The following is a 15,013-nucleotide window of genomic DNA, read 5'->3' on the forward strand; positions in this document are numbered from 1 at the left end:
ATTTTATCCTAAATTCATTATATTAAAATTTGACAATTTTTTTGTATTTAATACGGAACTTCTATCTATTAACTTCCACATAAAAATCACCTTTTATGAAATATTAATACTAATTTCTAGATCGAGTTTCAGGTGGTTTCCTATAATCTTCAAAAAGAATACGTTTCATACATATTTTCTTTAAAAAGTTTGAATTATGCAACGTAACAAAAGACTATGGTAACATATCAAATAAAAAAAAAACAGATGATACTCCATTGGATCCATTTATTGTTAAACAACAAGGCGAATTGATAGTGGCGAATAGTGGGCGAATCCCAAAGTCAATTGATAGATACCGACGAACATTAAAAAGGATTGTGGCTAGACAATATAAAACTACCTCGGCAAAAGTCATAGCAGAACTCAACACTTACTTGAGTAATACTGTTTTGTTAAAAACACTATAGCGGAACCTCCAAAGGCTAACATTCACAGAAGGGCTGCGATTGCGAAACTTTTTATAACGAAAGCCAACGCTAAGCTGCGAAAGAAGTGGCGCAACGGTCTTAGCATCTGGTCACTTGATGACTGGACGAATGTGATATACATAACCAAAAAGATTCAGTCACGATTTGAGGAACATCCGAATATATTCAACCATCTGCCCTGGACAGAACCATCACCAGACCTCAACATAAGAGGTTAATTGAAAAGTCCACGGCCTACCATAATTAAACAAATTTTTTTGGCAAAATGCGTTTTTTTTTATGCAACATAATTCCCTTCAAGGGTGATACACTGATTATAGTGACCCTCCAACCTTTTAATACCATTTCTGTAGTACGATTTGTCCTTTGCTTCAAAATAGGCCTCAGTTTCGTCACATCACCTCTCATCACCTTTTCATTCGACGAACATTTCTTCCCAGCGAGCATTCTTTTGAGATCTAAGAACAGTAAATAGTCACTGAGGGCCAGATCTGGAGAATACGGTGGATGAGAAAGCAATTCGAAGCCCATTTCATAGATTTTTGACACGGTGCATTGTTTTGGTGAAGCAGCACTTTCTCTTTCTTCAAATGCGGCCGCGTTTCGGCGATTGCGTCTTTCAAACGGTGCAATAACGCTATGTAAATAGTCGCTGTTGATGGTCCTTCCTTTTTCAAGGTAGTCAATGAAAATTATTCCATGCGCATCCCAAATTATAGACGCCATAACCTTGCCAGCCGACTGTTGCGTTTTTCCACGGTTTGTAGTGGGTTCATCGTGTGCAGTCCACTCGGATGACTGTTGATTGGACTTTGGAGTGAAATGATGGAAGCATGTTTCATCCATTGTCACATATCGACGCAAAAACTCGGGTTTATTATCAATTCGTCGTTGTTTTTGATCAAAAGTGAGCTCGCGCGGCACCCACTTTGCACAAGCTTTCACATACCCAAATACTCGTGAATGATATGATGTACACGTTCAGTTGATATCTTTAGATATCTGTTATTTCATTCAATTTCAATTGACGGTCATTCAAAATCATTTTATGGATTTTTTAAATGTTTTCATCGGCAACAACTCCTTTTCGGCGTCCAGTGCGTTCATCGTCGTCGGTTCTCATTTCACCACGTCTACCAATCCACTACCAATTAGCATACCAATTATTGGATGGTTGATTTTTCTGGGGCAATATCCGGAAACTCGGCATCAAGTCAGGTTTTTGCTTCAAATGTATTTTTTCCTAAGATTTAAAATGTTATAAAGGGTGTAGGAGAAAAACAATTTTATTTTACGGATAGACATGGCGACTTACGGAATATACAGCACCAACGACACTGCCAATTAAATCTTGCTGTAATAAACCCCAAACCATTTTAATGCAAACACCTCACGTCATTCAGTGCCGTATTAATCGCTCTATATAACCTATATACATATATTTAGATAGATAAATGATGTGTGTGATACGTAAATAACACGATGCTATAAATCTTGTTACGAAATTGTTCTTGAAAAGTTTTGACCAATATTACGCAAGAATAATTTTCTTCTTTTACCAATTTCTGCTTATTCATTATTGATTAATAATTAATTTGTCACCTCTTATTGTGACAGCTGAGGGAAAGTAATGTTTATAAGTATATTGAATATTGTAGTTTTTTTAATAAACTCTATAAGATGCTAGCAGTTGCGAAATTAATAATTTCAACATATAGATGCTAAATTTAAAATGTATTTCGACATGTTTGTTTACTATTTGTATAGTAAATAAAGCAATAAAATTATTGTTAATAGAACTATAATATATTTAAATTACTTTACATGGAATTATTAAAGAATTAAAAAATATTAAGCCTAATTAACGCCTAACATCGTAAATAGATAAATAAATAGATAATAATAATATTACACAACTTTATGTAATTTTTTTTAACGAATTATTGTTAAAAATTTATTGTTATAGTTTGTCTGATGTAACGTTTTTTTCCTATAAATAATCAAGTATGCATTGTCAGAGGTCTGTTTGAGTGTTACATATAATGCAATAAATTTACTTTTAAATATATTTTTAACGATTCTAATAAAATCATTTCTTCTTCGACCATTCATTATAATTGATAACCGAATTGAATGAACGTATTTATTCGTATTAATTCACATGAAAAATGATTAAGATCAACGTTCTGATATTAAATATTATCAGCTTTTGAACAAGGATTATTTCCGAGATCCTCTTGAACGCAATGTTTTAATTATCATTAATATGCTATTAAAAAAAGAAACCAACATGTTCACAAGTATTGCGAATTAAGAGGTGTATTCTAGTCTAGAAGTTTAAAAAAAATCAATTTTTCTCACGATTTCAAAACTTTACCTTGTAAGAACATAATCTTCAGAGGATCTTTCAAAATTTAAATTATAATAGAAGTTATATCTGTTTTGGTGACGCGGTATCTAAAAACAAAACTTAAATACAAACACTTTTTTCGAAACTACTTTTTTCGAGACGATTTCGACATGATAACTCAATTTTTACTGAATCTATGTAATGTAATCAAAGTAAAAAAAAATTATCCCGGCTTGGTTGGCGCAGTGGTAAAAGCGACAGGGCGGTTGTCGGTTTGTGATTGTCCCAAGCAAAAGTTGAAAGTCCTTGAGATATTTATCTCAAAATTTTGACAACTGACTTTAGAGCATATATCATCAAATTAAGAAATATATTTTAATATAAATTAGAAAAACTAAAATAGACTGAAACATTAAAGAAAAATAATAAATAATCGGTGACTTGAGGACGTATAAATTTAAAATACAAAATAGAATGAAAAATAAACGAAAACTGAAGGTTTTTTGGTTGTTTTCCTCAAAAATTGTTCGCTGGATTTAGTGAAATAAGAAGACTTAGAGCATATATTTTCATGTATAGAAATATATTTATGTATAAATTCAAAATACAAAATAGAATGAAAAATCAACAAAAAATAATTTTTTTGGTATATTTTTCTCAAAAATTCTCACTGGATTTGAGCGAAATTTAGTCTCTAGAGCATATGTTTTCGAACATAGAAATTAACACATAAAATAGAACGAAAAATTAAAAAAATTAAACGTATGCCAAAAAAGCATATTTTTCTCAAAAATTACTTTCTGGGTATTAGTGAAACTTTGGAGTATGTTTTTTCAAATATACAGATATATTTTTAAACATTTAAAATATAAAATAATCGTTGAATTTGGTATCTGGAACACTTTCTTTGTCTTAATATATTCTCCATCTATAAATATAAAATGTCATGTAAAAAGTTTTTCTTAAAAATCTGTATATTGACAACAGGATCTTTTGTGTAAGTATTTAAGTGTGTAAGTGTAATTATTTATCAGCATTAAAAGCCCCAGGTACATATCTGTTCTATATTTATCCTATCTGAGCAGATACGAATAGTGTTTTAAATGAGTCTGATTAAAATTGAGAGAGCTATTTTATTATAAACCAAAAAATATGTTTTGGGAAAAATAAACTTGAAAGTTGCAAACTAATTAAAGTGTGTTCCGTAATACATGTCCATGTATTACGTGTGCTCCAACGAGCCAATATCATTAGAACATAAAAAAAATTTGGATTTTTAATATCATTGGGACGCTTGGAATGAGACAGAAAAGAATAGAGCGAACAAATCTTCCAGATGCGGGACGCCAGAGTGCCTCCAATCAACCTTCCCGATTGTTTACCCGACATTTTCGAAATTAAAAACAGCGCGCATTATTTATCGCTTTTTTCTGGAGTTTGAAACGTGTCGTTAGGTCCGCGTGATCGCCATACGAAACGTACTGACCCAACTCGCATAAAAACCACAACTATTTTGTAGGTCAGGATGATATGAAACGGCGCGCAATTTGGCATCGTCGCGTCTCACCCGAGCCAACGAACCAAATGCTAATGAAATCCACACAGCGAGAGCCTTCAGTTGTTTTCCGTACGCGGTGAAGGTTTGTGGGCCGGATACGAGCGCCAGTCGAGTAGCAATCTCGTCGGGAAGACCGCCGCTGTTTTTTTTTTCGTTTTTAGTTTTCATTTGTTTTGTTTTCGTCGTCCGGGAAACGGACAAATTCACCCGCGGCACTTGTGATCGGATGTACTGCGCCTGTGCCGCTCAAAATTACTGCGCGATTATACTACCGACGTATTCTTTTATTTTTTTCGCTGTTATACTGATAATCGTCTAGTGTGGTGTGCACGTGCGTTTTCCTTATCGTTCAGTTGGATTTACGTAGCTGCGTGGAAACTGTGGAATCGCTTCCTCATGGTAAGGATCACGAGATATCTCGTCGGCTGGTACTTTTTTTCGTCTGTGACGACCGTTTCGTAACGCCCTGTATATGCCCCAGAAACTGCTCCTCGAGCGCAAGGGAATTCCTGTCTAGTTGATCTATTAAACTGACCATTTTTACGACGCATCGTTATGGAAAAACTTTCAGAATTGTTTCGGAATAACGTTGATAATCTTCACAACCGCTTTAGTCTTTTTTGGTTTCCTGTTTAAATAATCAAATCAGTAATCTACAGACGGCAGTGTCGTTCTCTTCATCCTGTATAGACTATTTCTAGTATATATTACAATAAACCAGTGAATTATCAGTTTTATCAAGTTTTTGTCAATTTTTTAATCATAATCATGTGGATTTAAAATAAATATATTATATAATTCTAATATCGCTGAAACTGTATTTCGGATAATAGTCATTAACCGTATATATTAAAATAACTTCGTACATAAATCAACAAAGAAATGTATTTAGGTTTGTCAGTTTTACATAAGTTCGTATTAATTTGCAATCGGCTAGATTTGGGCTTTCCTAAAGCTGTTTAATTACCAAATAATATCTCAATATAACTTTAGAGTTTATAATAATAATAATATATTCATGTTAATTAAAATATAATTGTGAGTTTGATAATTAAACTTGGTTTTAATTATCTTTTTTGTATTTTTTTAATAGCCCTAATTTTATTCTGATTAACTTCTAATTATTATGATTATAATAAAGAAGTATTGTTTGAAATAGTTTTAAATGTATACTTGAACTATTAAGGAGACGTTTTATTCACTGCATTTACAGAATAAACAAATCTTTAATTCAAAATAGATATTTAAAACAGTTTTAGTCTTTTGTTACCTGTTTAAATAATCAAATCAGTAATACACAAAAGGCAGTGTCGTTCTTTTCGTCCTGTATAGAATATTTCTAGTATATATTAACAATATACCAGTGAATTATCAGTTTTCTCAAGTTTAAACCCAAAACATCTAAAAATAAGTTCGATACAACTTTAGTTGATTATAATTTATTGACAGTAATTTTCTTAATCATAATTATGTGGATTTAAAATAAATATATTATATAATTCTAATATCGCTGAAACTGTATTTCGGATAATAGTCATTAACCGTATATATTAAAATAACTTCGTACATAAATCAACAAAGAAATGTATTTAGGTTTGTCAATTTTACATAAGTTCGTATTAATTTGCAATCGGCTAGATTTGGGCTTTCCTAAAGCTGTTTAATTACCAAATAATATCTCATTATAACTTTAGAGTTTATAATAATAATAATATATTCATGTTAATTAAAACATAATTGTGAGTTTGATAATTAAACTTGGTTTTAATTATCTTTTTTGTATTTTTTTAATAGCCCTAATTTTATTCTGATTAACTTCTAATTATTATGGGTTATTAATAAAGAAGTATTGTTTGAAATTTAGTTTTCCTTGTGAATCTTTCACCTTGCCATTTCCTATATATTTTAACAACAATAACATTGTATTATATAAAAAATTTGCAAATGTTTATATTACATTTATTTCATCAAGTTTTATTTGGACCTTTTTAAAACGATCTATTTTCAAGATCTTATATTAGAATTATATATTTTCTGAATGATCAATGATATTTTCTAAAAATGATCGTCCTAGGAGCACAAATATAATAAAATTATTTTTTATAATATGACAACATTGACATGTACATCATGACATTAAAAGGGAATAATCTCACCCCACGCATCAGTCTTCGGACTTTGCATCTTTTTTATCTTGCTTAGATCAATGGCTTGACTGACCAGAACTTCAGGTTTTTTTTTTGTTCAAAAAAATTAGATACTTAAATCACATTGCGTATTACTGTTGTGTAGTTTTTATGTTTTTTTTTGACAATGTTAATATGCGTATGATCATAATAGTCTTTAAATATATATTGATTAAGGAAAAGTACACGTACTTTAATTTGAATAGCTATATATTTGTTATAGGTTTTAGCACTTTTATCTCAAAGAAAGATTGTTTTTAAATGAGTGTACATTTAATTAAATCTAACTTATTTGTAATTTGTAAGTTGCGATGTATTTTTGTTAAGAAATAACACAACAATTCATGTTCTATAGATTTAACAGCTTTGCTAAATTCCTGTTAAGTCCTACTTGACTATATTTCTTTAAATTATCTCATTGAAAAAAGACGAATATATTACTAGCATGTGAAAGATTTAACTCCCTAGCTGTCATAGTTTGTAATTATTATATTTTTCATGAAACAAGGAAACATGAATTAACTTTAATTCTAATTACTGTGTAATTTTTATGGTTATTTTATAATTTTAATCTGTATATGATAAAGAAAAATCTTTAGTAGTTTTATTAAATAATAGTCCTCAAATTTCTTTTAATTTTAATTCCTGTGTGATGATTACAACTTCTTGTTAATATTAGCATACACCTAGTAATAAAAATAGTTTTATGGTTGTAAATAATTAATTACATACAGTTACTTTAATTATAATTGTTGAATTTAATCACTTAATTGCAACAAGAATAAACTCATGTTTTATAACAAATTTCAACTTATATTAAAAAAACACTAGGTAGGTGAAACAAATTATGATGTAATTATTTAGACTCGTTATTTTGTATTAATGTGTGTATGAAAAAGAAAAGTATTATAATAACTTTTAATATAAATAACTAATTTTTAAAAAAGCGGTTATAAAATAAATTAATTAGCAACATTAATTTACATGTATTCCTAGTTAGGGATATTTATTACTATTATGTGTATTGTTATGTTATGTGTTATCTTGTCTTGGTATAACTTTTTTTAATTATTTGAGCCATCTAATTACTAAACAAACATCAACGTATTTTTATTGCTATGTTTTGATCTTTGAACATACATTTTCTAATAAAATTTCAACTATAGTCGGAACTCATGTAGTGAGGCTACTTCTTAACCAACATTGCTGTTGATGTTGCTAGACTTATATTAGTATCAATCAGAAATAAAAAAACGTAGAATTTAGCTCATATATCACATTTCAAACTAGTCTAGCTAACAGATGTGTTACTGTAATAGTTCAAGTGTCCAGAAGAATTGAAAATATATGCATTAGGAATGGTCTTGGTTGTAATATGTACCCTCTTCTACTTGCAGTATCTTAAATCGCCTTAGAAAGCTTCTGCAGCTTGTCTGATCGGAGATATAACTTGGATAAATCTAATGTTAATGAAGCCATCCTAAGATACATGATGTTCAGGATGATAAAGATGTTGAACATGAAGGCGAGTGTATACAGTCAATAGAAAACAGAAAATTAACAAGAATGACAGTTCCGCATCTGATACGTTCTTGAATCAACTGGACCATTGGTGTTTCCAGCATGAATGCAGTTGTATTTAGTGAATGCCATGATGTTTCTTGAATTAATTGAGGATTCTGTGTTTCCCAAAACCGACTGTTGTGAGTCACTGGGCGATTACGATATTTGATGGAATTTCGGCTGGGTGGCAATAATGGAACAATTATTTTCAATAAATATTGTCACTATTTCTGCTTGTTCTTGTGGCGTATATTTATTCATAATAATATTTAAAATTAAAAAAAAATCAAAATGGTAGCGGGACTTTGCCCCACCTTATAAAATAGTCGGAACTCATGTAGTGAGTCTACTTCTTAACCAACATTGCTGTTGATGTTGCTAGACTTATATTAGTATCAATCAGAAATAAAAAACCTAGAATTTAGCTCATACATCACATTTCAAACTAGTCTAGCTAACAGATGTGTTACTGTAATAGTTCAAGTGTCCAGAAGAATTGAAAATATATGCGGTAGGAATGATTTTAGTTTTGGTTGTAATATGTACCCTCTTCTACTTGCACTATCTTAAATCGCCTTAGAGAGCTTCTGCAGCTTGTGTGATCGGAGATATAATTTGGATAAATCGAATGTTAATGAAACCATCCTAAGATACATGATGTTCAACATGAAGGCGAGTGTATACAGTCAATAGAAAACAGAAAATTAACAAGAATGACAGTTCCGCATCTGATACGTTCTTGCATCAACTGACGGAATACGAAAATCGGTATGATGAGTATAAATGCCTGTAGTCTTGATTATATGTTTTGTTCAGTACTTTAACAATTCTTTCTTTATTCAGTGTATTTTCTTTTTTTATATTTTCTTCCATAACAATATTCTCTCCCAAAAAAATTTGTATAGTCAGAATCTCAAGTCATTGAAATAACGTTTCTCCGTCGGCGTTGAACATATCTGCCATGACCCATTCTAGCGGTAATTATCCATGCATTAGTGATTATATTAATGTTCCTTTTTGACTCGTCGTCAGGAAGATAGGTTTCATAATATAGGTTATTGACAGTTACATATTATGAATGTAGAGTTTGAATTAAGAGCCCATCATGTGAATTTACGAAACTTCCACTAAGCTTTTAACGTTGTAGTTGGAAGATACACTCCCACCGAATCTTCCGAATCGGCAGCCTCACCTTTTCAAGCCTCTCTTTCTACTTTTAGTGTTTGCCTAACATCTCGATTGAAATAATTGATATTACTGCATCCACATAATCAAGTAGAAAACATTTAATAGAATTCGAAATACTTAAAACAGCGATGTACGGGTAAATGAATTCCATTTCTATAAATTGCGATGATTATTCCGTGGCAGAATTTTTCACTCATCTATAAACAGTTACGTTCATGTTGAATCACAACGTTTCTGCTGGCCAATTTTAAGTAACAGAAATGCTACTTTATCAACACTAGTTGTTTACGTAATACAACATATTTTTTTATATTAAATTAATAATGTATGTAAAATAGTTTCGGATCACGTGTAAGAATGATCAACAAAATGAGTAAAAATAAAATAACAAAATCAGTTAATCGTAATCGTATAACAAAAATGATATGTCACAATATCCTTCGTTTATTCCTATCGTATTCAAATGATAATAACAAAGAATATAGTTATTTAAATTAGTTAATATCAATGATTAATGAATGATAAGGAACTTGTTTATCTAAGTTAGATGAACATCTGAGCAGCATACACATTTATAAATTGGATTTATAAACAAACATTTTTTCAGATAGAAAGAATATTTTATCATTTCTTAACGACATTCCTGCTTTGTAAATAGTGTTGATAAAAAGCAGTTGTTTTTGTATTTATAAGGAAACAAAATACGAAGACTATGTTATTATTTTTTTGTATTAAATATATTATAATTTATCAATATTTTTTTAACATTTGTATAAATTTGTACATTATGTATAATATAAATAGTAAAGAATCGGTTACACTAAGCATATAGTATGCAAAAAACAACGACTATTGTATATAATTATATATGTTAAGTAAGTAAACGTGTTCAAACGATATACACGTATATGTTGTCAGAATTATACAGACAGCTGGTAAAGAAGTCCGTATAACCCGCTACAAGTTAGTTTATTGCTTTAGATAATAAAAAACTTCGTTAGTAGTTTCACAAAACATCAATCATCAAAAGTTCAATCATCCCCTGGTCACCGACTCACTGTCGACCATCCGTACCCTCTCTCTGAATGGCTACAAGATAACTCTGAATCGACTGAGATTGGGTCACTGTCGTTTCTCTCACGGTAACTTGATAACTTCGACCCCGCCTGCTGTGAGTTTTGTCACCATGTCCTTATTTCAGTCTACCACACACTGATCGACTCTACATGGTTCAGCTAGATTAAAGCTATGTACAGGCTGCAAAGTTTTACAAATGCCTTAACATGAAAAAATGCAGACAGACTCCTCGGATTTCTACGAGAAAATTATTTTTTCCATAGAATCTAGCCTATCTAGTCTAGTTAAGTGTCACTAACCAAATAACCAATACCACTTCGGTATGGGTGCTATCTGGATAGAGCCTCTACTGCGTTATAGTTTTGTTTGGAGTCTTTAATTTGTGTTCATTTTTATATTGTATATTCGCTATTTATACTTTTAGCCCCCCCTATTTGTTTTTTTTATATTGTAAAGCCGCCTTTTACCGACTAGGGGTTTATCTGGACTGGACCTACAGTTTAACATGGGCTCCGAACCACGGTCCTCGGCATTTAGCCTACCGACTGGCGAGTGACCAACTTAGAAATCATCCCAGAAGACATCTGGTCTTACTCAGCCTGGATACTGGCGTGATTGGGATCATTTTCCTTGTCGGATTTTACACTCTTGCCTACGACAATCACAAATATTAAACAATCACATACATAAATTTACGACCATGCCCCAGCAGGATTCGTGACCGCGACTCTCGCAACAGTCGGTGGACCATCCCGTCGCCTTTACCAGTAGCCAAATAGGTCGCCAACCAAGCCGGCCGTCCTATTTGTGTTATTAATTTTATTTATTTATTAATTTATTGTTTTATATATACATTTTACATGTCTGTTCCCCTCCCCTTTATATGAACACCATACTGTTGTATAGATGCGAAACGACGACATCCGTCAAAACCAAAAAAAAAAACTTTAATTGAGAAAAACAGTTCATTTATCCTTGATATCTCCTTTTTCATTATTCAATATTAGATAAGTCAGTTTTACCATTTCTAGTAGACGATCAGTCAGTCTAATTTTCTAATTATATTAGATTTATTATGCAGCCATTTATACAGTTGATTCTCTAGACTATGACTTCCTAGACAGCCTCTGTTTCCAGCCCTTAGTTCGCCCCATATGTTCAGTAATTAGAATGGGACACACGTTTTTATTTAGTTGCTGACGCTTGATTGGATTTTCACCATACGCTGACTTCTCCGTCAGATAAAACAAATTACATTTACTTTAATCCCAGATGAAAACAGTTTTCCAGAAATGAAATTTCTCAAGCTGTAAACCTTTATTCACCTTGGTATTAATAGGTATCTTAATATTCCAGTGTACAAGCATTCATATTGGTTAATTTACTGTAAAACTTATAGTTTTTAATATCAGACATTTTGAGTTTTTCAACAGAGTATTCAAGTATCAAAATAGTGTAAATAGTATCCGTATCAAGCCATGCTGCGTCTATCTGAATAAGTGGCAATCAAGAGGCGCTGTGTCTGGCGAGTATGCTATTTGCGGCGGTACTTCGAGGTGCAACTGTATATACTTCACAAATTTTGCCACCTGTAGCCATGTAATTGATGTCTCTTACTGGGTATTGGTGGTCTTTCTTGCAACAGTACTTCGTTTAATTTGTTCGTTTAACGTCGGTAAACATTGCTGATTTCTGATGAATTTTTGAACTTGGGATCGTTGAAATACTTTACAATAACATAAAGCGCATAATAGCATTTTCTATCAATTTATGTTATCGCAAGTTTAAACGGTTTTGATGGGAATTCTTTTAATCGAAAAACAAGAATAAATCGAAAATACAACGTGGAGCAAAAGTCCCGCTACCATTTTGATTGTATATAACTTTGCTCAAAGAAAAGATATGTTTGGTTTTTATAAAAAATTTTTTTGGTCTCTATATTTTTTTTCGTTGTGATTGAAAAATTTTGTCGGCTAAATGGTGACCGCGATTCGCTATGAAACCTTCGGCTCTTTGTAAGGCATTTTTTATGATAATCTGCAACATCTGACGCTGAATTTCTTCAATTTTGTGACGAATATTATCTTCAAGATGTTGAATCGTTTGGAACTTATTCACATAAACTCTTAAATCCGGAGATGTGGTTAGCTATGATAAATCGCTAGTTCGCGAAATTAGTCTTTGTGTGTGAACGAGCTGTGTCCTCTAGTCCTTGCTCTTCCATTTCAGGTACAAGAAAACTTCATATCAAGCCTTGGCACCGTTCAGCAGTAACGGTGACTGTAACACCTTAGTCATTTTCAAAAAAATAGGGACCATTTCTTGAATTAATTGAGGATTCTATGTTCCCCAAAACCGACTGTTGCAGGGCACTGGACGATTAGGATATTTTTGACGGAATTTCGACTGGGTGGCAATAATCGAACAATTATTTTCAATAAATATTGTCACTATTTCTGCTTGTTCTTGTGGCGTATATTTATTCATAATAATATTTACAATTAAAAAAAATCTAATTGGTAGCGGGTCTTTGCCCCACCTTATAAAATTTGCGCCATTATTAGCGTCTCTATATACTGAATAATTCGATAATACTAAATGGAAAACTGTTATTTAATACAGATAAATGGCAAATATCAAATAAGTGTCAAATTTCACAGTAAGGTTAGGTTGTTTAACGCAACAACATGTAAATAATTGTTATTACTAACAGATATCGCTGATCAAAATACATGCAGGTCCCTAATAGTTTTGCTGATCAAACAGATACCAAATGTTATAGTGTAGTTGGTCTTGCCCAGGTTCCTTGTAGCATCAAAAGAAATAATTAGAAGAGCTTCACAAGTTTTAAGTGAAAACCTCTAGTTCTCTGTTGACTTACGCGGAAAAAATTGAAATAAATTCCGAATTTTTATATAAAATTAAAATTACCGATACAGCTATTTTTTAGGTGAATAAACAAAATTTTTAAGACTAAACATATCTGTGTAGATTTTCAGGCGATGAAGTTATTAGCCCATATTTTATATCTAAAGGAAGCTAGCTCCGGCATCAAGTGGTGTAGGTCAGAGCAACATATGCATGATTCAGCATCCCCATCACTCCTAAGCGGGCTCTCATCGAGAAAGGAAAATTGTCATTTTTAAGCTAATTTTACCGAGATAATCCTCCGTTGAAGAGCCCACAAATGTGATCTAATCTTTATTCCGCAAATAAGCCCACATTATTATCGCTGTCAGTCAGTAATAGTATTTCGGAACAATGGAAAAAGAATAAGAAGAGCTCGACTTCAGTCTTGATTTCTATTATTGAACACGCACCAGTTCAGAGCAACAAACGCTTCTTCGGTATATATTACTTTAAGTGCTTGAATACTTGTACTTATTATAACCAAATAATGGCCTGTTATCGATACTGAATAATTCTGGTACGATAAAATTAGATCGATATAAAAGCAGAAATGTTTTTTCCCAGAATGCTATGACACATATGAGTTTTTTTCCAACATAACTATTGTAAAGAGTAGTGAATATATTATATAAATATTTAAAGATTAAATGTAAACATCTTCTGCAAACTTAATAGAAGGAAGCGAATATCCCTCGTACATTTTAGCCATTAGATTGTCCTTAAATGTGTTATACTTATCAACATAAATATGTTTAGTAAATATGGTTATTCACACATGTATTATTAAATTTCCATTTAAAAGTTATATAAAAGGTAAACACAATAATTTCCGTTAAAACTTTCCTGTTAAAACTCAAAGGTTTGTACAATGAAAATAGATGTTTTTGATACTTATATACTCACGAAATCAAAGAAATTAACAGCTAGAAAAATGTTGAGTTTTTTTATATCAACGTCAGTGTATTACTCCTAAATATTGTGTAAACGACAGTAAAAACATAATTTATGCCTGTAAATAATGTAAACAATTTTACTAGTCGAGTATTTTATATATTTTTTTATTTATGAAGTATATTGGTGTATATATTTCATATTAATATACGTTAAACTATATAAGCATTAGTAATATGTGTTGATAATATAAGTAAGCAAATATTAATACATTCTTCCTCTATTGAGTACATAGATAGAATCAATCCTAATTCTTTATTATTATAAATTTTTCAATATAACACGTCAATAGAAGTGTCCTCGGCCAAAAAAACATTTTTTTGGTAATTTTTTTTTTATTGAACATAATTCCCTTCGAGGGTGATACCCTGATTATAGCGACCATCCAACTTTTCGATGCCATTTTTGTACTACGATTTGTCCTTTGCTTCAAAATAGACCTGAGTTTCGGCGATCATCTCTTCATTCGATGAAAATTTCTTCCCAGCGAGCATTCCTTTGACATCTGAAAGCAGGAAATAGTCGCTGGTGGCCAGACCTGGAGAATAGGGTGGATGAGGAAGAAATTCGAAGCCCAATTCATGGATTTTTGCCATCGTTTTCACTGACTTGTGACACGGTGCATTGTCTTGATGAAGCAGCATTTTCTTTTTCCTCAAATCCGACCGTTTTTTACGCTATGTAATAGTCCCTGTTGAAGGTCCTTCCTTTTTCAAGGTAGTTAATAAAAATTATTCCATTCGCATCCAAAAATACAGAC

General features: G+C 31.6%; 1 protein-coding gene across 7 annotated transcripts in view; it reads left to right on the forward strand.

Annotated features, from left to right (window-relative positions):
- The window catches only part of Pde11 (Phosphodiesterase 11), a 456,074-nt gene that overhangs the window by 285,531 nt on the left and 155,530 nt on the right, over positions 1–15,013 (forward strand). The window contains exon 1 of one of the 7 annotated variants that reach the window (XM_076419159.1): positions 4,420–4,777. The exons of 5 other annotated variants lie outside the window; for them this stretch is intronic. The gene's annotated coding sequence lies outside the window, so the exon portion shown is untranslated. Of the gene's footprint in view, positions 1–4,419; positions 4,778–15,013 lie in introns of those variants that run through there. One more of the 7 variants, XM_076419158.1, reaches the window with a different exon arrangement.

The sequence above is a fragment of the Rhynchophorus ferrugineus genome, unplaced genomic scaffold (assembly GCF_030347505.1).
Source record: "Rhynchophorus ferrugineus isolate W39M unplaced genomic scaffold, kcgeb_rfMv2 rfM1, whole genome shotgun sequence".
In the NCBI taxonomy this organism is placed as follows: domain Eukaryota; kingdom Metazoa; phylum Arthropoda; class Insecta; order Coleoptera; family Curculionidae; genus Rhynchophorus; species Rhynchophorus ferrugineus.